We start from the raw sequence: 22,500 nt of genomic DNA on the forward strand, positions 1-22,500 counted from the left end.
GCTCTGAAAATGAACGTGCGCGTCTTTCACTCTTCCCGAGGGACTTAGAAGAATTTTGTGATATTTTTTTATTAAAATGGTGTATAAGGGTATATATATATAAATATATTTTATGCACTGTATATGAGCTGGCGATTTCTAAGTCTGTGGTTCCGAGAGGGGGTAACAAGGCTCACTAATAAAGGTCAAGTCACTTGGCTGCCAGAATGCCCTGCTTCAGCACAGACCAGAAAGGCATTGTAATAAGTGTATCCCCGGTATAGTCAGGGGTTAATGGGAGTCGTCCCCGTCCCCCCAGTATACGCCCAGAACCATGGACCCGGTACTTGTTGTTCGGACTGTCTCCAACCAGCCATAATGTTGTGAGAGTGAAATTATGTCTAAGTCCAGCTTTGGTACATTAGAAGCAACTCTGAAACTTACCCTAAGCGTTTTTCGAAGCTACTTTATGGCTAACTTCTTATAGGAAGGTCTAGGAGCTCTGAAAATGAACGTGCGCGTCTTTCACTCTTCCCGAGGGACTTAGAAGAATTTTGTGATATTTTTTATTAAAATGGTGTATAAGGGTATATATATAAATATATTTTATGCACTGTATATGAGCTGGCGATTTCTAAGTCTGTGGTTCCGAGAGGGGGTAACCAGGCTCACTAATAAAGGTCAAGCCACTTGGCTGCCAGAATGCCCTGCTTCAGCACAGACCAGAAAGGCATTGTGATAAGCGTATTCCCGGTATAGTCAGGGGTTAATGGGAGTCGTCCCCGTCCCCCCAGTATACGCCCAGAACCATGGACCCGGTACTTGTGGTTCGGACTGTCTCCAACCAGCCATAATGTTGTGAGAGTGAAATTATGTCTAAGTCCAGCTTTGGTACATTAGAAGCAACTCTGATACTTACCCTAAGCGTTTTTCGAAGCTACTTTTTGGCTAACTTCTTATAGGAAGGTCTAGGAGCTCTGAAAATGAACGTGCGCGTCTTTCACTCTTCCCGAGGGACTTAGAAGAATTTTGTGATATTTTTTTATTAAAATGGTGTATAAGGGTATATATATATAAATATATTTTATGCACTGTATATGAGCTGGCGATTTCTAAGTCTGTGGTTCCGAGAGGGGGTAACCAGGCTCACTAATAAAGGTCAAGCCACTTGGCTGCCAGAATGCCCTGCTTCAGCACAGACCAGAAAGGCATTGTGATAAGCGTATCCCCGGTATAGTCAGGGGTTAATGGGAGTCGTCCCCGTCCCCCCCAGTATACGCCCAGAACCATGGACCCGGTACTTGTTGTTCGGACTGTCTCCAACCAGCCATAATGTTGTGAGAGTGAAATTATGTCTAAGTCCAGCTTTGGTACATTAGAAGCAACTCTGAAACTTACCCTAAGCGTTTTTCGAAGCTACTTTTTGGCTAACTTCTTATAGGAAGGTCTAGGAGCTCTGAAAATGAACGTGCGCGTCTTTCACTCTTCCCGAGGGACTTAGAAGAATTTTGTGATATTTTTTTATTAAAATGGTGTATAAGGGTATATATATAAATATATTTTATGCACTGTATATGAGCTGGCGATTTCTAAGTCTGTGGTTCCGAGAGGGGGTAACAAGGCTCACTAATAAAGGTCAAGTCACTTGGCTGCCAGAATGCCCTGCTTCAGCACAGACCAGAAAGGCATTGTAATAAGTGTATCCCCGGTATAGTCAGGGGTTAATGGGAGTCGTCCCCGTCCCCCCAGTATACGCCCAGAACCATGGACCCGGTACTTGTTGTTCGGACTGTCTCCAACCAGCCATAATGTTGTGAGAGTGAAATTATGTCTAAGTCCAGCTTTGGTACATTAGAAGCAACTCTGAAACTTACCCTAAGCGTTTTTCGAAGCTACTTTTTGGCTAACTTCTTATAGGAAGGTCTAGGAGCTCTGAAAATGAACGTGCGCGTCTTTCACTCTTCCCGAGGGACTTAGAAGAATTTTGTGATATTTTTTTATTAAAATGGTGTATAAGGGTATATATATAAATATATTTTATGCACTGTATATGAGCTGGCGATTTCTAAGTCTGTGGTTCCGAGAGGGGGTAACAAGGCTCACTAATAAAGGTCAAGTCACTTGGCTGCCAGAATGCCCTGCTTCAGCACAGACCAGAAAGGCATTGTAATAAGTGTATCCCCGGTATAGTCAGGGGTTAATGGGAGTCGTCCCCGTCCCCCCAGTATACGCCCAGAACCATGGACCCGGTACTTGTTGTTCGGACTGTCTCCAACCAGCCATAATGTTGTGAGAGTGAAATTATGTCTAAGTCCAGCTTTGGTACATTAGAAGCAACTCTGAAACTTACCCTAAGCGTTTTTCGAAGCTACTTTATGGCTAACTTCTTATAGGAAGGTCTAGGAGCTCTGAAAATGAACGTGCGCGTCTTTCACTCTTCCCGAGGGACTTAGAAGAATTTTGTGATATTTTTTATTAAAATGGTGTATAAGGGTATATATATAAATATATTTTATGCACTGTATATGAGCTGGCGATTTCTAAGTCTGTGGTTCCGAGAGGGGGTAACCAGGCTCACTAATAAAGGTCAAGCCACTTGGCTGCCAGAATGCCCTGCTTCAGCACAGACCAGAAAGGCATTGTGATAAGCGTATTCCCGGTATAGTCAGGGGTTAATGGGAGTCGTCCCCGTCCCCCCAGTATACGCCCAGAACCATGGACCCGGTACTTGTGGTTCGGACTGTCTCCAACCAGCCATAATGTTGTGAGAGTGAAATTATGTCTAAGTCCAGCTTTGGTACATTAGAAGCAACTCTGATACTTACCCTAAGCGTTTTTCGAAGCTACTTTTTGGCTAACTTCTTATAGGAAGGTCTAGGAGCTCTGAAAATGAACGTGCGCGTCTTTCACTCTTCCCGAGGGACTTAGAAGAATTTTGTGATATTTTTTTATTAAAATGGTGTATAAGGGTATATATATATAAATATATTTTATGCACTGTATATGAGCTGGCGATTTCTAAGTATGTGGTTCCGAGAGGGGGTAACCAGGCTCACTAATAAAGGTCAAGCCACTTGGCTGCCAGAATGCCCTGCTTCAGCACAGACCAGAAAGGCATTGTGATAAGCGTATCCCCGGTATAGTCAGGGGTTAATGGGAGTCGTCCCCGTCCCCCCAGTATACGCCCAGAACCATGGACCCGGTACTTGTGGTTCGGACTGTCTCCAACCAGCCATAATGTTGTGAGAGTGAAATTATGTCTAAGTCCAGCTTTGGTACATTAGAAGCAACTCTGATACTTACCCTAAGCGTTTTTCGAAGCTACTTTTTGGCTAACTTCTTATAGGAAGGTCTAGGAGCTCTGAAAATGAACGTGCGCGTCTTTCACTCTTCCCGAGGGATTTAGAAGAATTTTGTGATATTTTTTTATTAAAATGGTGTATAAGGGTATATATATATATAAATATATTTTATGCACTGTATATGAGCTGGCGATTTCTAAGTATGTGGTTCCGAGAGGGGGTAACCAGGCTCACTAATAAAGGTCAAGCCACTTGGCTGCCAGAATGCCCTGCTTCAGCACAGACCAGAAAGGCATTGTGATAAGCGTATCCCCGGTATAGTCAGGGGTTAATGGGAGTCGTCCCCGCCCCCCCAGTATACGCCCAGAACCATGGACCCGGTACTTGTGGTTCGGACTGTCTCCAACCAGCCATAATGTTGTGAGAGTGAAATTATGTCTAAGTCCAGCTTTGGTACATTAGAAGCAACTCTGAAACTTAACCTAAGCGTTTTTCGAAGCTACTTTTTGGCTAACTTCTTATAGGAAGGTCTAGGAGCTCTGAAAATGAACGTGCGCGTCTTTCACTCTTCCCGAGGGACTTAGAAGAATTTTGTGATATTTTTTATTAAAATGGTGTATAAGGGTATATATATAAATATATTTTATGCACTGTATATGAGCTGGCGATTTCTAAGTCTGTGGTTCCGAGAGGGGGTAACCAGGCTCACTAATAAAGGTCAAGCCACTTGGCTGCCAGAATGCCCTGCTTCAGCACAGACCAGAAAGGCATTGTGATAAGCGTATCCCCGGTATAGTCAGGGGTTAATGGGAGTCGTCCCCGCCCCCCCAGTATACGCCCAGAACCATGGACCCGGTACTTGTGGTTCGGACTGTCTCCAACCAGCCATAATGTTGTGAGAGTGAAATTATGTCTAAGTCCAGCTTTGGTACATTAGAAGCAACTCTGAAACTTACCCTAAGCGTTTTTCGAAGCTACTTTTTGGCTAACTTCTTATAGGAAGGTCTAGGAGCTCTGAAAATGAACGTGCGCGTCTTTCACTCTTTACGAGGGACTTAGAAGAATTTTGTGATATTTTTTTATTAAAATGGTGTATATGGGTATATATATATAAATATATTTTATGCACTGTATATGAGCTGGCGATTTCTAAGTATGTGGTTCCGAGAGGGGGTAACCAGGCTCACTAATAAAGGTCAAGCCACTTGGCTGCCAGAATGCCCTGCTTCAGCACAGACCAGAAAGGCATTGTGATAAGCGTATCCCCGGTATAGTCAGGGGTTAATGGGAGTCGTCCCCGCCCCCCCAGTATACGCCCAGAACCATGGACCCGGTACTTGTGGTTCGGACTGTCTCCAACCAGCCATAATGTTGTGAGAGTGAAATTATGTCTAAGTCCAGCTTTGGTACATTAGAAGCAACTCTGAAACTTAACCTAAGCGTTTTTCGAAGCTACTTTTTGGCTAACTTCTTATAGGAAGGTCTAGGAGCTCTGAAAATGAACGTGCGCGTCTTTCACTCTTCCCGAGGGACTTAGAAGAATTTTGTGATATTTTTTTATTAAAATGGTGTATAAGGGTATATATATAAATATATTTTATGCACTGTATATGAGCTGGCGATTTCTAAGTCTGTGGTTCCGAGAGGGGGTAACAAGGCTCACTAATAAAGGTCAAGTCACTTGGCTGCCAGAATGCCCTGCTTCAGCACAGACCAGAAAGGCATTGTAATAAGTGTATCCCCGGTATAGTCAGGGGTTAATGGGAGTCGTCCCCGTCCCCCCAGTATACGCCCAGAACCATGGACCCGGTACTTGTTGTTCGGACTGTCTCCAACCAGCCATAATGTTGTGAGAGTGAAATTATGTCTAAGTCCAGCTTTGGTACATTAGAAGCAACTCTGAAACTTACCCTAAGCGTTTTTCGAAGCTACTTTATGGCTAACTTCTTATAGGAAGGTCTAGGAGCTCTGAAAATGAACGTGCGCGTCTTTCACTCTTCCCGAGGGACTTAGAAGAATTTTGTGATATTTTTTATTAAAATGGTGTATAATGGTATATATATATAAATATATTTTATGCACTGTATATGAGCTGGCGATTTCTAAGTATGTGGTTCCGAGAGGGGGTAACCAGGCTCACTAATAAAGGTCAAGCCACTTGGCTGCCAGAATGCCCTGCTTCAGCACAGACCAGAAAGGCATTGTGATAAGCGTATTCCCGGTATAGTCAGGGGTTAATGGGAGTCGTCCCCGTCCCCCCAGTATACGCCCAGAACCATGGACCCGGTACTTGTGGTTCGGACTGTCTCCAACCAGCCATAATGTTGTGAGAGTGAAATTATGTCTAAGTCCAGCTTTGGTACATTAGAAGCAACTCTGATACTTACCCTAAGCGTTTTTCGAAGCTACTTTTTGGCTAACTTCTTATAGGAAGGTCTAGGAGCTCTGAAAATGAACGTGCGCGTCTTTCACTCTTCCCGAGGGACTTAGAAGAATTTTGTGATATTTTTTTATTAAAATGGTGTATAAGGGTATATATATATAAATATATTTTATGCACTGTATATGAGCTGGCGATTTCTAAGTATGTGGTTCCGAGAGGGGGTAACCAGGCTCACTAATAAAGGTCAAGCCACTTGGCTGCCAGAATGCCCTGCTTCAGCACAGACCAGAAAGGCATTGTGATAAGCGTATCCCCGGTATAGTCAGGGGTTAATGGGAGTCGTCCCCGTCCCCCCAGTATACGCCCAGAACCATGGACCCGGTACTTGTGGTTCGGACTGTCTCCAACCAGCCATAATGTTGTGAGAGTGAAATTATGTCTAAGTCCAGCTTTGGTACATTAGAAGCAACTCTGATACTTACCCTAAGCGTTTTTCGAAGCTACTTTTTGGCTAACTTCTTATAGGAAGGTCTAGGAGCTCTGAAAATGAACGTTCGCGTCTTTTACTCTTCCCGAGGGATTTAGAAGAATTTTGTGATATTTTTTTATTAAAATGGTGTATAAGGGTATATATATATATAAATATATTTTATGCACTGTATATGAGCTGGCGATTTCTAAGTATGTGGTTCCGAGAGGGGGTAACCAGGCTCACTAATAAAGGTCAAGCCACTTGGCTGCCAGAATGCCCTGCTTCAGCACAGACCAGAAAGGCATTGTGATAAGCGTATCCCCGGTATAGTCAGGGGTTAATGGGAGTCGTCCCCGCCCCCCCAGTATACGCCCAGAACCATGGACCCGGTACTTGTGGTTCGGACTGTCTCCAACCAGCCATAATGTTGTGAGAGTGAAATTATGTCTAAGTCCAGCTTTGGTACATTAGAAGCAACTCTGAAACTTAACCTAAGCGTTTTTCGAAGCTACTTTTTGGCTAACTTCTTATAGGAAGGTCTAGGAGCTCTGAAAATGAACGTGCGCGTCTTTCACTCTTCCCGAGGGACTTAGAAGAATTTTGTGATATTTTTTATTAAAATGGTGTATAAGGGTATATATATAAATATATTTTATGCACTGTATATGAGCTGGCGATTTCTAAGTCTGTGGTTCCGAGAGGGGGTAACCAGGCTCACTAATAAAGGTCAAGCCACTTGGCTGCCAGAATGCCCTGCTTCAGCACAGACCAGAAAGGCATTGTGATAAGCGTATCCCCGGTATAGTCAGGGGTTAATGGGAGTCGTCCCCGTCCCCCCCAGTATACGCCCAGAACCATGGACCCGGTACTTGTTGTTCGGACTGTCTCCAACCAGCCATAATGTTGTGAGAGTGAAATTATGTCTAAGTCCAGCTTTGGTACATTAGAAGCAACTCTGAAACTTACCCTAAGCGTTTTTCGAAGCTACTTTTTGGCTAACTTCTTATAGGAAGGTCTAGGAGCTCTGAAAATGAACGTGCGCGTCTTTCACTCTTCCCGAGGGACTTAGAAGAATTTTGTGATATTTTTTATTAAAATGGTGTATAAGGGTATATATATAAATATATTTTATGCACTGTATATGAGCTGGCGATTTCTAAGTCTGTGGTTCCGAGAGGGGGTAAGCAGGCTCACTAATAAAGGTCAAGCCACTTGGCTGCCAGAATGCCCTGCTTCAGCACAGACCAGAAAGGCATTGTGATAAGCGTATCCCCGGTATAGTCAGGGGTTAATGGGAGTCGTCCCCGTCCCCCCAGTATACGCCCAGAACCATGGACCCGGTACTTGTGGTTCGGATTGTCTCCAACCAGCCATAATGTTGTGAGAGTGAAATTATGTCTAAGTCCAGCTTTGGTACATTAGAAGCAACTCTGAAACTTAATCTAAGCGTTTTTCGAAGCTACTTTTTGGCTAACTTCTTATAGGAAGGTCTAGGAGCTCTGAAAACGAACGTGCGCGTCTTTCACTCTTCCCGAGGGACTTAGAAGAATTTTGTGATATTTTTTATTAAAATGGTGTATAAGGGTATATATATATATAAATATTTTATGCACTGTTTATGAGCTGGCGATTTCTAAGTATGTGGTTCCGAGAGGGGGTAACCAGGCTCACTAATAAAGGTCAAGCCACTTGGCTGCCAGAATGCCCTGCTTCAGCACAGACCAGAAAGGCATTGTGATAAGCGTATCCCCGGTATAGTCAGGGGTTAATGGGAGTCGTCCCCGCCCCCCCAGTATACGCCCAGAACCATGGACCCGGTACTTGTGGTTCGGACTGTCTCCAACCAGCCATAATGTTGTGAGAGTGAAATTATGTCTAAGTCCAGCTTTGGTACATTAGAAGCAACTCTGAAACTTAACCTAAGCGTTTTTCGAAGCTACTTTTTGGCTAACTTCTTATAGGAAGGTCTAGGAGCTCTGAAAATGAACGTGCGCGTCTTTCACTCCTCCCGAGGGACTTAGAAGAATTTTGTGATATTTTTTTATTAAAATGGTGTATAAGGGTATATATATAAATATATTTTATGCACTGTATATGAGCTGGCGATTTCTAAGTCTGTGGTTCCGAGAGGGGGTAACAAGGCTCACTAATAAAGGTCAAGTCACTTGGCTGCCAGAATGCCCTGCTTCAGCACAGACCAGAAAGGCATTGTGATAAGCGTATCCCCGGTATAGTCAGGGGTTAATGGGAGTCGTCCCCGTCCCCCCAGTATACGCCCAGAACCATGGACCCGGTACTTGTGGTTCGGACTGTCTCCAACCTGCCATAATGTTGTGAGAGTGAAATTATGTCTAAGTCCAGCTTTGGTACATTAGAAGCAACTCTGAAACTTACCCTAAGCGTTTTTCGAAGCTACTTTTTGGCTAACTTCTTATAGGAAGGTCTAGGAGCTCTGAAAATGAACGTGCGCGTCTTTCACTCTTCCCGAGGGACTTAGAAGAATTTTGTGATATTTTTTTATTAAAATGGTGTATAAGGGTATATATATATAAATATATTTTATGCACTGTATATGAGCTGGCGATTTCTAAGTATGTGGTTCCGAGAGGGGGTAACCAGGCTCACTAATAAAGGTCAAGCCACTTGGCTGCCAGAATGCCCTGCTTCAGCACAGACCAGAAAGGCATTGTGATAAGCGTATCCCCGGTATAGTCAGGGGTTAATGGGAGTCGTCCCCGCCCCCCCAGTATACGCCCAGAACCATGGACCCGGTACTTGTGGTTCGGACTGTCTCCAACCAGCCATAATGTTGTGAGAGTGAAATTATGTCTAAGTCCAGCTTTGGTACATTAGAAGCAACTCTGAAACTTAACCTAAGCGTTTTTCGAAGCTACTTTTTGGCTAACTTCTTATAGGAAGGTCTAGGAGCTCTGAAAATGAACGTGCGCGTCTTTCACTCTTCCCGAGGGACTTAGAAGAATTTTGTGATATTTTTTTATTAAAATGGTGTATAAGGGTATATATATAAATATATTTTATGCACTGTATATGAGCTGGCGATTTCTAAGTCTGTGGTTCCGAGAGGGGGTAACAAGGCTCACTAATAAAGGTCAAGTCACTTGGCTGCCAGAATGCCCTGCTTCAGCACAGACCAGAAAGGCATTGTGATAAGCGTATCCCCGGTATAGTCAGGGGTTAATGGGAGTCGTCCCCGTCCCCCCAGTATACGCCCAGAACCATGGACCCGGTACTTGTGGTTCGGATTGTCTCCAACCAGCCATAATGTTGTGAGAGTGAAATTATGTCTAAGTCCAGTTTTGGTACATTAGAAGCAACTCTGAAACTTAATCTAAGCGTTTTTCGAAGCTACTTTTTGGCTAACTTCTTATAGGAAGGTCTAGGAGCTCTGAAAACGAACGTGCGCGTCTTTCACTCTTCCCGAGGGACTTAGAAGAATTTTGTGATATTTTTTATTAAAATGGTGTATAAGGGTATATATATAAATATATTTTATGCACTGTATATGAGCTGGCGATTTCTAAGTCTGTGGTTCCGAGAGGGGGTAACCAGGCTCACTAATAAAGGTCAAGCCACTTGGCTGCCAGAATGCCCTGCTTCAGCACAGACCAGAAAGTCATTGTGATAAGCGTATCCCCGGTATAGTCAGGGGTTAATGGGAGTCGTCCCCGCCCCCCCAGTATACGCCCAGAACCATGGACCCGGTACTTGTGGTTCGGACTGTCTCCAACCAGCCATAATGTTGTGAGAGTGAAATTATGTCTAAGTCCAGCTTTGGTACATTAGAAGCAACTCTGAAACTTAACCTAAGCGTTTTTCGAAGCTACTTTTTGGCTAACTTCTTATAGGAAGGTCTAGGAGCTCTGAAAATGAACGTGCGCGTCTTTCACTCCTCCCGAGGGACTTAGAAGAATTTTGTGATATTTTTTTATTAAAATGGTGTATAAGGGTATATATATAAATATATTTTATGCACTGTATATGAGCTGGCGATTTCTAAGTCTGTGGTTCCGAGAGGGGGTAACAAGGCTCACTAATAAATGTCAAGTCACTTGGCTGCCAGAATGCCCTGCTTCAGCACAGACCAGAAAGGCATTGTGATAAGCGTATCCCCGGTATAGTCAGGGGTTAATGGGAGTCGTCCCCGTCCCCCCAGTATACGCCCAGAACCATGGACCCGGTACTTGTGGTTCGGACTGTCTCCAACCTGCCATAATGTTGTGAGAGTGAAATTATGTCTAAGTCCAGCTTTGGTACATTAGAAGCAACTCTGAAACTTACCCTAAGCGTTTTTCGAAGCTACTTTTTGGCTAACTTCTTATAGGAAGGTCTAGGAGCTCTGAAAATGAACGTGCGCGTCTTTCACTCTTCCCGAGGGACTTAGAAGAATTTTGTGATATTTTTTTATTAAAATGGTGTATAAGGGTATATATATATAAATATATTTTATGCACTGTATATGAGCTGGCGATTTCTAAGTATGTGGTTCCGAGAGGGGGTAACCAGGCTCACTAATAAAGGTCAAGCCACTTGGCTGCCAGAATGCCCTGCTTCAGCACAGACCAGAAAGGCATTGTGATAAGCGTATCCCCGGTATAGTCAGGGGTTAATGGGAGTCGTCCCCGTCCCCCCAGTATACGCCCAGAACCATGGACCCGGTACTTGTGGTTCGGACTGTCTCCAACCTGCCATAATGTTGTGAGAGTGAAATTATGTCTAAGTCCAGCTTTGGTACATTAGAAGCAACTCTGAAACTTACCCTAAGCGTTTTTCGAAGCTACTTTTTGGCTAACTTCTTATAGGAAGGTCTAGGAGCTCTGAAAATGAACGTGCGCGTCTTTCACTCTTCCCGAGGGACTTAGAAGAATTTTGTGATATTTTTTTATTAAAATGGTGTATAAGGGTATATATATATAAATATATTTTATGCACTGTATATGAGCTGGCGATTTCTAAGTATGTGGTTCCGAGAGGGGGTAACCAGGCTCACTAATAAAGGTCAAGTCACTTGGCTGCCAGAATGCCCTGCTTCAGCACAGACCAGAAAGGCATTGTGATAAGCGTATCCCCGGTATAGTCAGGGGTTAATGGGAGTCGTCCCCGTCCCCCCAGTATACGCCCAGAACCATGGACCCGGTACTTGTGGTTCGGATTGTCTCCAACCAGCCATAATGTTGTGAGAGTTAAATTATGTCTAAGTCCAGCTTTGGTACATTAGAAGCAACTCTGAAACTTAATCTAAGCGTTTTTCGAAGCTACTTTTTGGCTAACTTCTTATAGGAAGGTCTAGGAGCTCTGAAAACGAACGTGCGCGTCTTTCACTCTTCCCGAGGGACTTAGAAGAATTTTGTGATATTTTTTATTAAAATGGTGTATAAGGGTATATATATAAATATATTTTATGCACTGTATATGAGCTGGCGATTTCTAAGTCTGTGGTTCCGAGAGGGGGTAACCAGGCTCACTAATAAAGGTCAAGCCACTTGGCTGCCAGAATGCCCTGCTTCAGCACAGACCAGAAAGTCATTGTGATAAGCGTATCCCCGGTATAGTCAGGGGTTAATGGGAGTCGTCCCCGCCCCCCCAGTATACGCCCAGAACCATGGACCCGGTACTTGTGGTTCGGACTGTCTCCAACCAGCCATAATGTTGTGAGAGTGAAATTATGTCTAAGTCCAGCTTTGGTACATTAGAAGCAACTCTGAAACTTAACCTAAGCGTTTTTCGAAGCTACTTTTTGGCTAACTTCTTATAGGAAGGTCTAGGAGCTCTGAAAATGAACGTGCGCGTCTTTCACTCCTCCCGAGGGACTTAGAAGAATTTTGTGATATTTTTTTATTAAAATGGTGTATAAGGGTATATATATAAATATATTTTATGCACTGTATATGAGCTGGCGATTTCTAAGTCTGTGGTTCCGAGAGGGGGTAACAAGGCTCACTAATAAATGTCAAGTCACTTGGCTGCCAGAATGCCCTGCTTCAGCACAGACCAGAAAGGCATTGTGATAAGCGTATCCCCGGTATAGTCAGGGGTTAATGGGAGTCGTCCCCGTCCCCCCAGTATACGCCCAGAACCATGGACCCGGTACTTGTGGTTCGGACTGTCTCCAACCTGCCATAATGTTGTGAGAGTGAAATTATGTCTAAGTCCAGCTTTGGTACATTAGAAGCAACTCTGAAACTTACCCTAAGCGTTTTTCGAAGCTACTTTTTGGCTAACTTCTTATAGGAAGGTCTAGGAGCTCTGAAAATGAACGTGCGCGTCTTTCACTCTTCCCGAGGGACTTAGAAGAATTTTGTGATATTTTTTTATTAAAATGGTGTATAAGGGTATATATATATAAATATATTTTATGCACTGTATATGAGCTGGCGATTTCTAAGTATGTGGTTCCGAGAGGGGGTAACCAGGCTCACTAATAAAGGTCAAGCCACTTGGCTGCCAGAATGCCCTGCTTCAGCACAGACCAGAAAGGCATTGTGATAAGCGTATCCCCGGTATAGTCAGGGGTTAATGGGAGTCGTCCCCGTCCCCCCAGTATACGCCCAGAACCATGGACCCGGTACTTGTGGTTCGGACTGTCTCCAACCTGCCATAATGTTGTGAGAGTGAAATTATGTCTAAGTCCAGCTTTGGTACATTAGAAGCAACTCTGAAACTTACCCTAAGCGTTTTTCGAAGCTACTTTTTGGCTAACTTCTTATAGGAAGGTCTAGGAGCTCTGAAAATGAACGTGCGCGTCTTTCACTCTTCCCGAGGGACTTAGAAGAATTTTGTGATATTTTTTTATTAAAATGGTGTATAAGGGTATATATATATAAATATATTTTATGCACTGTATATGAGCTGGCGATTTCTAAGTATGTGGTTCCGAGAGGGGGTAACCAGGCTCACTAATAAAGGTCAAGCCACTTGGCTGCCAGAATGCCCTGCTTCAGCACAGACCAGAAAGGCATTGTGATAAGCGTATCCCCGGTATAGTCAGGGGTTAATGGGAGTCGTCCCCGCCCCCCCAGTATACGCCCAGAACCATGGACCCGGTACTTGTGGTTCGGACTGTCTCCAACCAGCCATAATGTTGTGAGAGTGAAATTATGTCTAAGTCCAGCTTTGGTACATTAGAAGCAACTCTGAAACTTAACCTAAGCGTTTTTCGAAGCTACTTTTTGGCTAACTTCTTATAGGAAGGTCTAGGAGCTCTGAAAATGAACGTGCGCGTCTTTCACTCTTCCCGAGGGACTTAGAAGAATTTTGTGATATTTTTTTATTAAAATGGTGTATAAGGGTATATATATAAATATATTTTATGCACTGTATATGAGCTGGCGATTTCTAAGTCTGTGGTTCCGAGAGGGGGTAACAAGGCTCACTAATAAAGGTCAAGTCACTTGGCTGCCAGAATGCCCTGCTTCAGCACAGACCAGAAAGGCATTGTGATAAGCGTATCCCCGGTATAGTCAGGGGTTAATGGGAGTCGTCCCCGTCCCCCCAGTATACGCCCAGAACCATGGACCCGGTACTTGTGGTTCGGATTGTCTCCAACCAGCCATAATGTTGTGAGAGTGAAATTATGTCTAAGTCCAGCTTTGGTACATTAGAAGCAACTCTGAAACTTAATCTAAGCGTTTTTCGAAGCTACTTTTTGGCTAACTTCTTATAGGAAGGTCTAGGAGCTCTGAAAACGAACGTGCGCGTCTTTCACTCTTCCCGAGGGACTTAGAAGAATTTTGTGATATTTTTTATTAAAATGGTGTATAAGGGTATATATATAAATATATTTTATGCACTGTATATGAGCTGGCGATTTCTAAGTCTGTGGTTCCGAGAGGGGGTAACCAGGCTCACTAATAAAGGTCAAGCCACTTGGCTGCCAGAATGCCCTGCTTCAGCACAGACCAGAAAGTCATTGTGATAAGCGTATCCCCGGTATAGTCAGGGGTTAATGGGAGTCGTCCCCGCCCACCCAGTATACGCCCAGAACCATGGACCCGGTACTTGTGGTTCGGACTGTCTCCAACCAGCCATAATGTTGTGAGAGTGAAATTATGTCTAAGTCCAGCTTTGGTACATTAGAAGCAACTCTGAAACTTAACCTAAGCGTTTTTCGAAGCTACTTTTTGGCTAACTTCTTATAGGAAGGTCTAGGAGCTCTGAAAATGAACGTGCGCGTCTTTCACTCCTCCCGAGGGACTTAGAAGAATTTTGTGATATTTTTTTATTAAAATGGTGTATAAGGGTATATATATAAATATATTTTATGCACTGTATATGAGCTGGCGATTTCTAAGTCTGTGGTTCCGAGAGGGGGTAACAAGGCTCACTAATAAATGTCAAGTCACTTGGCTGCCAGAATGCCCTGCTTCAGCACAGACCAGAAAGGCATTGTGATAAGCGTATCCCCGGTATAGTCAGGGGTTAATGGGAGTCGTCCCCGTCCCCCCAGTATACGCCCAGAACCATGGACCCGGTACTTGTGGTTCGGACTGTCTCCAACCTGCCATAATGTTGTGAGAGTGAAATTATGTCTAAGTCCAGCTTTGGTACATTAGAAGCAACTCTGAAACTTACCCTAAGCGTTTTTCGAAGCTACTTTTTGGCTAACTTCTTATAGGAAGGTCTAGGAGCTCTGAAAATGAACGTGCGCGTCTTTCACTCTTCCCGAGGGACTTAGAAGAATTTTGTGATATTTTTTTATTAAAATGGTGTATAAGGGTATATATATATAAATATATTTTATGCACTGTATATGAGCTGGCGATTTCTAAGTATGTGGTTCCGAGAGGGGGTAACCAGGCTCACTAATAAAGGTCAAGCCACTTGGCTGCCAGAATGCCCTGCTTCAGCACAGACCAGAAAGGCATTGTGATAAGCGTATCCCCGGTATAGTCAGGGGTTAATGGGAGTCGTCCCCGCCCCCCCAGTATACGCCCAGAACCATGGACCCGGTACTTGTGGTTCGGACTGTCTCCAACCAGCCATAATGTTGTGAGAGTGAAATTATGTCTAAGTCCAGCTTTGGTACATTAGAAGCAACTCTGAAACTTAACCTAAGCGTTTTTCGAAGCTACTTTTTGGCTAACTTCTTATAGGAAGGTCTAGGAGCTCTGCAAATGAACGTGCGCGTCTTTCACTCTTCCCGAGGGACTTAGAAGAATTTTGTGATATTTTTTTATTAAAATGGTGTATAAGGGTATATATATAAATATATTTTATGCACTGTATATGAGCTGGCGATTTCTAAGTCTGTGGTTCCGAGAGGGGGTAACAAGGCTCACTAATAAAGGTCAAGTCACTTGGCTGCCAGAATGCCCTGCTTCAGCACAGACCAGAAAGGCATTGTGATAAGTGTATCCCCGGTATAGTCAGGGGTTAATGGGAGTCGTCCCCGTCCCCCCAGTATACGCCCAGAACCATGGACCCGGTACTTGTTGTTCGGACTGTCTCCAACCAGCCATAATGTTGTGAGAGTGAAATTATGTCTAAGTCCAGCTTTGGTACATTAGAAGCAACTCTGAAACTTACCCTAAGCGTTTTTCGAAGCTACTTTATGGCTAACTTCTTATAGGAAGGTCTAGGAGCTCTGAAAATGAACGTGCGCGTCTTTCACTCTTCCCGAGGGACTTAGAAGAATTTTGTGATATTTTTTATTAAAATGGTGTATAAGGGTATATATATAAATATATTTTATGCACTGTATATGAGCTGGCGATTTCTAAGTCTGTGGTTCCGAGAGGGGGTAACCAGGCTCACTAATAAAGGTCAAGCCACTTGGCTGCCAGAATGCCCTGCTTCAGCACAGACCAGAAAGGCATTGTGATAAGCGTATTCCCGGTATAGTCAGGGGTTAATGGGAGTCGTCCCCGTCCCCCCAGTATACGCCCAGAACCATGGACCCGGTACTTGTGGTTCGGACTGTCTCCAACCAGCCATAATGTTGTGAGAGTGAAATTATGTCTAAGTCCAGCTTTGGTACATTAGAAGCAACTCTGATACTTACCCTAAGCGTTTTTCGAAGCTACTTTTTGGCTAACTTCTTATAGGAAGGTCTAGGAGCTCTGAAAATGAACGTGCGCGTCTTTCACTCTTCCCGAGGGACTTAGAAGAATTTTGTGATATTTTTTTATTAAAATGGTGTATAAGGGTATATATATATAAATATATTTTATGCACTGTATATGAGCTGGCGATTTCTAAGTATGTGGTTCCGAGAGGGGGTAACCAGGCTCACTAATAAAGGTCAAGCCACTTGGCTGCCAGAATGCCCTGCTTCAGCACAGACCAGAAAGGCATTGTGATAAGCGTATCCCCGGTATAGTCAGGGGTTAATGGGAGTCGTCCCCGTCCCCCCAGTATACGCCCAGAACCATGGACCCGGTACTTGTGGTTCGGACTGTCTCCAACCAGCCATAATGTTGTGAGAGTGAAATTATGTCTAAGTCCAGCTTTGGTACATTAGAAGCAACTCTGATACTTACCCTAAGCGTTTTTCGAAGCAACTTTTTGGCTAACTTCTTATAGGAAGGTCTAGGAGCTCTGAAAATGAACGTGCGCGTCTTTCACTCTTCCCGAGGGATTTAGAAGAATTTTGTGATATTTTTTTATTAAAATGGTGTATAAGGGTATATATATATATAAATATATTTTATGCACTGTATATGAGCTGGCGATTTCTAAGTATGTGGTTCCGAGAGGGGGTAACCAGGCTCACTAATAAAGGTCAAGCCACTTGGCTGCCAGAATGCCCTGCTTCAGCACAGACCAGAAAGGCATTGTGATAAGCGTATCCCCGGTATAGTCAGGGGTTAATGGGAGTCGTCCCCGCCCCCCCAGTATACGCCCAGAACCATGGACCCGGTACTTGTGGTTCGGACTGTCTCCAACCAGCCATAATGTTGTGAGAGTGAAATTATGTCTAAGTCCAGCTTTGGTACATTAGAAGCAACTCTGAAACTTAACCTAAGCGTTTTTCGAAGCTACTTTTTGGCTAACTTCTTATAGGAAGGTCTCGGAGCTCTGAAAATGAACGTGCGCGTCTTTCACTCTTCCCGAGGGACTTAGAAGAATTTTGTGATATTTTTTTATTAAAATGGTGTATAAGGGTATATATATATAAATATATTTTATGCACTGTATATGAGCTGGCGATTTCTAAGTCTGTGGTTCCGAGAGGGGGTAACCAGGCTCACTAATAAAGGTCAAGCCACTTGGCTGCCAGAATGCCCTGCTTCAGCACAGACCAGAAAGGCATTGTGATAAGCGTATCCCCGGTATAGTCAGGGGTTAATGGGAGTCGTCCCCGTCCCCCCCAGTATACGCCCAGAACCATGGACCCGGTACTTGTTGTTCGGACTGTCTCCAACCAGCCATAATGTTGTGAGAGTGAAATTATGTCTAAGTCCAGCTTTGGTACATTAGAAGCAACTCTGAAACTTACCCTAAGCGTTTTTCGAAGCTACTTTTTGGCTAACTTCTTATAGGAAGGTCTAGGAGCTCTGAAAATGAACGTGCGCGTCTTTCACTCTTCCCGAGGGACTTAGAAGAATTTTGTGATATTTTTTATTAAAATGGTGTATAAGGGTATATATATAAATATATTTTATGCACTGTATATGAGCTGGCGATTTCTAAGTCTGTGGTTCCGAGAGGGGGTAACCAGGCTCACTAATAAAGGTCAAGCCACTTGGCTGCCAGAATGCCCTGCTTCAGCACAGACCAGAAAGGCATTGTGATAAGCGTATCCCCGGTATAGTCAGGGGTTAATGGGAGTCGTCCCCGTCCCCCCAGTATACGCCCAGAACCATGGACCCGGTACTTGTGGTTCGGATTGTCTCCAACCAGCCATAATGTTGTGAGAGTGAAATTATGTCTAAGTCCAGCTTTGGTACATTAGAAGCAACTCTGAAACTTAATCTAAGCGTTTTTCGAAGCTACTTTTTGGCTAACTTCTTATAGGAAGGTCTAGGAGCTCTGAAAACGAACGTGCGCGTCTTTCACTCTTCCCGAGGGACTTAGAAGAATTTTGTGATATTTTTTATTAAAATGGTGTATAAGGGTATATATATAAATATATTTTATGCACTGTATATGAGCTGGCGATTTCTAAGTCTGTGGTTCCGAGAGGGGGTAACCAGGCTCACTAATAAAGGTCAAGCCACTTGGCTGCCAGAATGCCCTGCTTCAGCACAGACCAGAAAGGCATTGTGATAAGCGTATCCCCGGTATAGTCAGGGGTTAATGGGAGTCGTCCCCGCCCCCCCAGTATACGCCCAGAACCATGGACCCGGTACTTGTGGTTCGGACTGTCTCCAACCAGCCATAATGTTGTGAGAGTGAAATTATGTCTAAGTCCAGCTTTGGTACATTAGAAGCAACTCTGAAACTTAATCTAAGCGTTTTTCGAAGCTACTTTTTGGCTAACTTCTTATAGGAAGGTCTAGGAGCTCTGAAAACGAACGTGCGCGTCTTTCACTCTTCCCGAGGGACTTAGAAGAATTTTGTGATATTTTTTATTAAAATGGTGTATAAGGGTATATATATAAATATATTTTATGCACTGTATATGAGCTGGCGATTTCTAAGTCTGTGGTTCCGAGAGGGGGTAACCAGGCTCACTAATAAAGGTCAAGCCACTTGGCTGCCAGAATGCCCTGCTTCAGCACAGACCAGAAAGGCATTGTGATAAGCGTATCCCCGGTATAGTCAGGGGTTAATGGGAGTCGTCCCCGCCCCCCCAGTATACGCCCAGAACCATGGACCCGGTACTTGTGGTTCGGACTGTCTCCAACCAGCCATAATGTTGTGAGAGTGAAATTATGTCTAAGTCCAGCTTTGGTACATTAGAAGCAACTCTGAAACTTAACCTAAGCGTTTTTCGAAGCTACTTTTTGGCTAACTTCTTATAGGAAGGTCTAGGAGCTCTGAAAATGAATGTGCGCGTCTTTCACTCTTCCCGAGGGACTTAGAAGAATTTTGTGATATTTTTTTATTAAAATGGTGTATAAGGGTATATATATAAATATATTTTATGCACTGTATATGAGCTGGCGATTTCTAAGTCTGTGGTTCCGAGAGGGGGTAACAAGGCTCACTAATAAAGGTCAAGTCACTTGGCTGCCAGAATGCCCTGCTTCAGCACAGACCAGAAAGGCATTGTGATAAGTGTATCCCCGGTATAGTCAGGGGTTAATGGGAGTCGTCCCCGTCCCCCCAGTATACGCCCAGAACCATGGACCCGGTACTTGTGGTTCGGACTGTCTCCAACCAGCCATAATGTTGTGAGAGTGAAATTATGTCTAAGTCCAGCTTTGGTACATTAGAAGCAACTCTGAAACTTACCCTAAGCGTTTTTCGAAGCTACTTTATGGCTAACTTCTTATAGGAAGGTCTAGGAGCTCTGAAAATGAACGTGCGCGTCTTTCACTCTTCCCGAGGGACTTAGAAGAATTTTGTGATATTTTTTATTAAAATGGTGTATAAGGGTATATATATAAATATATTTTATGCACTGTATATGAGCTGGCGATTTCTAAGTCTGTGGTTCCGAGAGGGGGTAACCAGGCTCACTAATAAAGGTCAAGCCACTTGGCTGCCAGAATGCCCTGCTTCAGCACAGACCAGAAAGGCATTGTGATAAGCGTATTCCCGGTATAGTCAGGGGTTAATGGGAGTCGTCCCCGTCCCCCCAGTATACGCCCAGAACCATGGACCCGGTACTTGTGGTTCGGACTGTCTCCAACCAGCCATAATGTTGTGAGAGTGAAATTATGTCTAAGTCCAGCTTTGGTACATTAGAAGCAACTCTGATACTGTACTTACCCTAAGCGTTTTTCGAAGCTACTTTTTGGCTAACTTCTTATAGGAAGGTCTAGGAGCTCTGAAAATGAACGTGCGCGTCTTTCACTCTTTCCGAGGGACTTAGAAGAATTTTGTGATATTTTTTTATTAAAATGGTGTATAAGGGTATATATATAAATATATTTTATGCACTGTATATGAGCTGGCGATTTCTAAGTCTGTGGTTCCGAGAGGGGGTAACAAGGCTCACTAATAAAGGTCAAGTCACTTGGCTGCCAGAATGCCCTGCTTCAGCACAGACCAGAAAGGCATTGTGATAAGCGTATCCCCGGTATAGTCAGGGGTTAATGGGAGTCGTCCCCGTCCCCCCAGTATACGCCCAGAACCATGGACCCGGTACTTGTGGTTCGGATTGTCTCCAACCAGCCATAATGTTGTGAGAGTGAAATTATGTCTAAGTCCAGCTTTGGTACATTAGAAGCAACTCTGAAACTTAATCTAAGCGTTTTTCGAAGCTACTTTTTGGCTAACTTCTTATAGGAAGGTCTAGGAGCTCTGAAAACGAACGTGCGCGTCTTTCACTCTTCCCGAGGGACTTAGAAGAATTTTGTGATATTTTTTATTAAAATGGTGTATAAGGGTATATATATAAATATATTTTATGCACTGTATATGAGCTGGCGATTTCTAAGTCTGTGGTTCCGAGAGGGGGTAACCAGGCTCACTAATAAAGGTCAAGCCACTTGGCTGCCAGAATGCCCTGCTTCAGCACAGACCAGAAAGTCATTGTGATAAGCGTATCCCCGGTATAGTCAGGGGTTAATGGGAGTCGTCCCCGCCCCCCCAGTATACGCCCAGAACCATGGACCCGGTACTTGTGGTTCGGACTGTCTCCAACCAGCCATAATGTTGTGAGAGTGAAATTATGTCTAAGTCCAGCTTTGGTACATTAGAAGCAACTCTGAAACTTAACCTAAGCGTTTTTCGAAGCTACTTTTTGGCTAACTTCTTATAGGAAGGTCTAGGAGCTCTGAAAATGAACGTGCGCGTCTTTCACTCCTCCCGAGGGACTTAGAAGAATTTTGTGATATTTTTTTATTAAAATGGTGTATAAGGGTATATATATAAATATATTTTATGCACTGTATATGAGCTGGCGATTTCTAAGTCTGTGGTTCCGAGAGGGGGTAACAAGGCTCACTAATAAATGTCAAGTCACTTGGCTGCCAGAATGCCCTGCTTCAGCACAGACCAGAAAGGCATTGTGATAAGCGTATCCCCGGTATAGTCAGGGGTTAATGGGAGTCGTCCCCGTCCCCCCAGTATACGCCCAGAACCATGGACCCGGTACTTGTGGTTCGGACTGTCTCCAACCTGCCATAATGTTGTGAGAGTGAAATTATGTCTAAGTCCAGCTTTGGTACATTAGAAGCAACTCTGAAACTTACCCTAAGCGTTTTTCGAAGCTACTTTTTGGCTAACTTCTTATAGGAAGGTCTAGGAGCTCTGAAAACGAACGTGCGCGTCTTTCACTCTTCCCGAGGGACTTAGAAGAATTTTGTGATATTTTTTATTAAAATGGTGTATAAGGGTATATATATAAATATATTTTATGCACTGTATATGAGCTGGCGATTTCTAAGTCTGTGGTTCCGAGAGGGGGTAACCAGGCTCACTAATAAAGGTCAAGCCACTTGGCTGCCAGAATGCCCTGCTTCAGCACAGACCAGAAAGGCATTGTGATAAGCGTATCCCCGGTATAGTCAGGGGTTAATGGGAGTCGTCCCCGCCCCCCCAGTATACGCCCAGAACCATGGACCCGGTACTTGTGGTTCGGACTGTCTCCAACCAGCCATAATGTTGTGAGAGTGAAATTATGTCTAAGTCCAGCTTTGGTACATTAGAAGCAACTCTGAAACTTAATCTAAGCGTTTTTCGAAGCTACTTTTTGGCTAACTTCTTATAGGAAGGTCTAGGAGCTCTGAAAACGAACGTGCGCGTCTTTCACTCTTCCCGAGGGACTTAGAAGAATTTTGTGATATTTTTTATTAAAATGGTGTATAAGGGTATATATATAAATATATTTTATGCACTGTATATGAGCTGGCGATTTCTAAGTCTGTGGTTCCGAGAGGGGGTAACCAGGCTCACTAATAAAGGTCAAGCCACTTGGCTGCCAGAATGCCCTGCTTCAGCACAGACCAGAAAGGCATTGTGATAAGCGTATCCCCGGTATAGTCAGGGGTTAATGGGAGTCGTCCCCGCCCCCCCAGTATACGCCCAGAACCATGGACCCGGTACTTGTGGTTCGGACTGTCTCCAACCAGCCATAATGTTGTGAGAGTGAAATTATGTCTAAGTCCAGCTTTGGTACATTAGAAGCAACTCTGAAACTTAACCTAAGCGTTTTTCGAAGCTACTTTTTGGCTAACTTCTTATAGGAAGGTCTAGGAGCTCTGAAAATGAATGTGCGCGTCTTTCACTCTTCCCGAGGGACTTAGAAGAATTTTGTGATATTTTTTTATTAAAATGGTGTATAAGGGTATATA

The sequence above is a fragment of the Ascaphus truei genome, chromosome 1 (genome assembly GCF_040206685.1).
Source record: "Ascaphus truei isolate aAscTru1 chromosome 1, aAscTru1.hap1, whole genome shotgun sequence".
NCBI classification, from domain to species: Eukaryota; Metazoa; Chordata; class Amphibia; order Anura; family Ascaphidae; genus Ascaphus; species Ascaphus truei.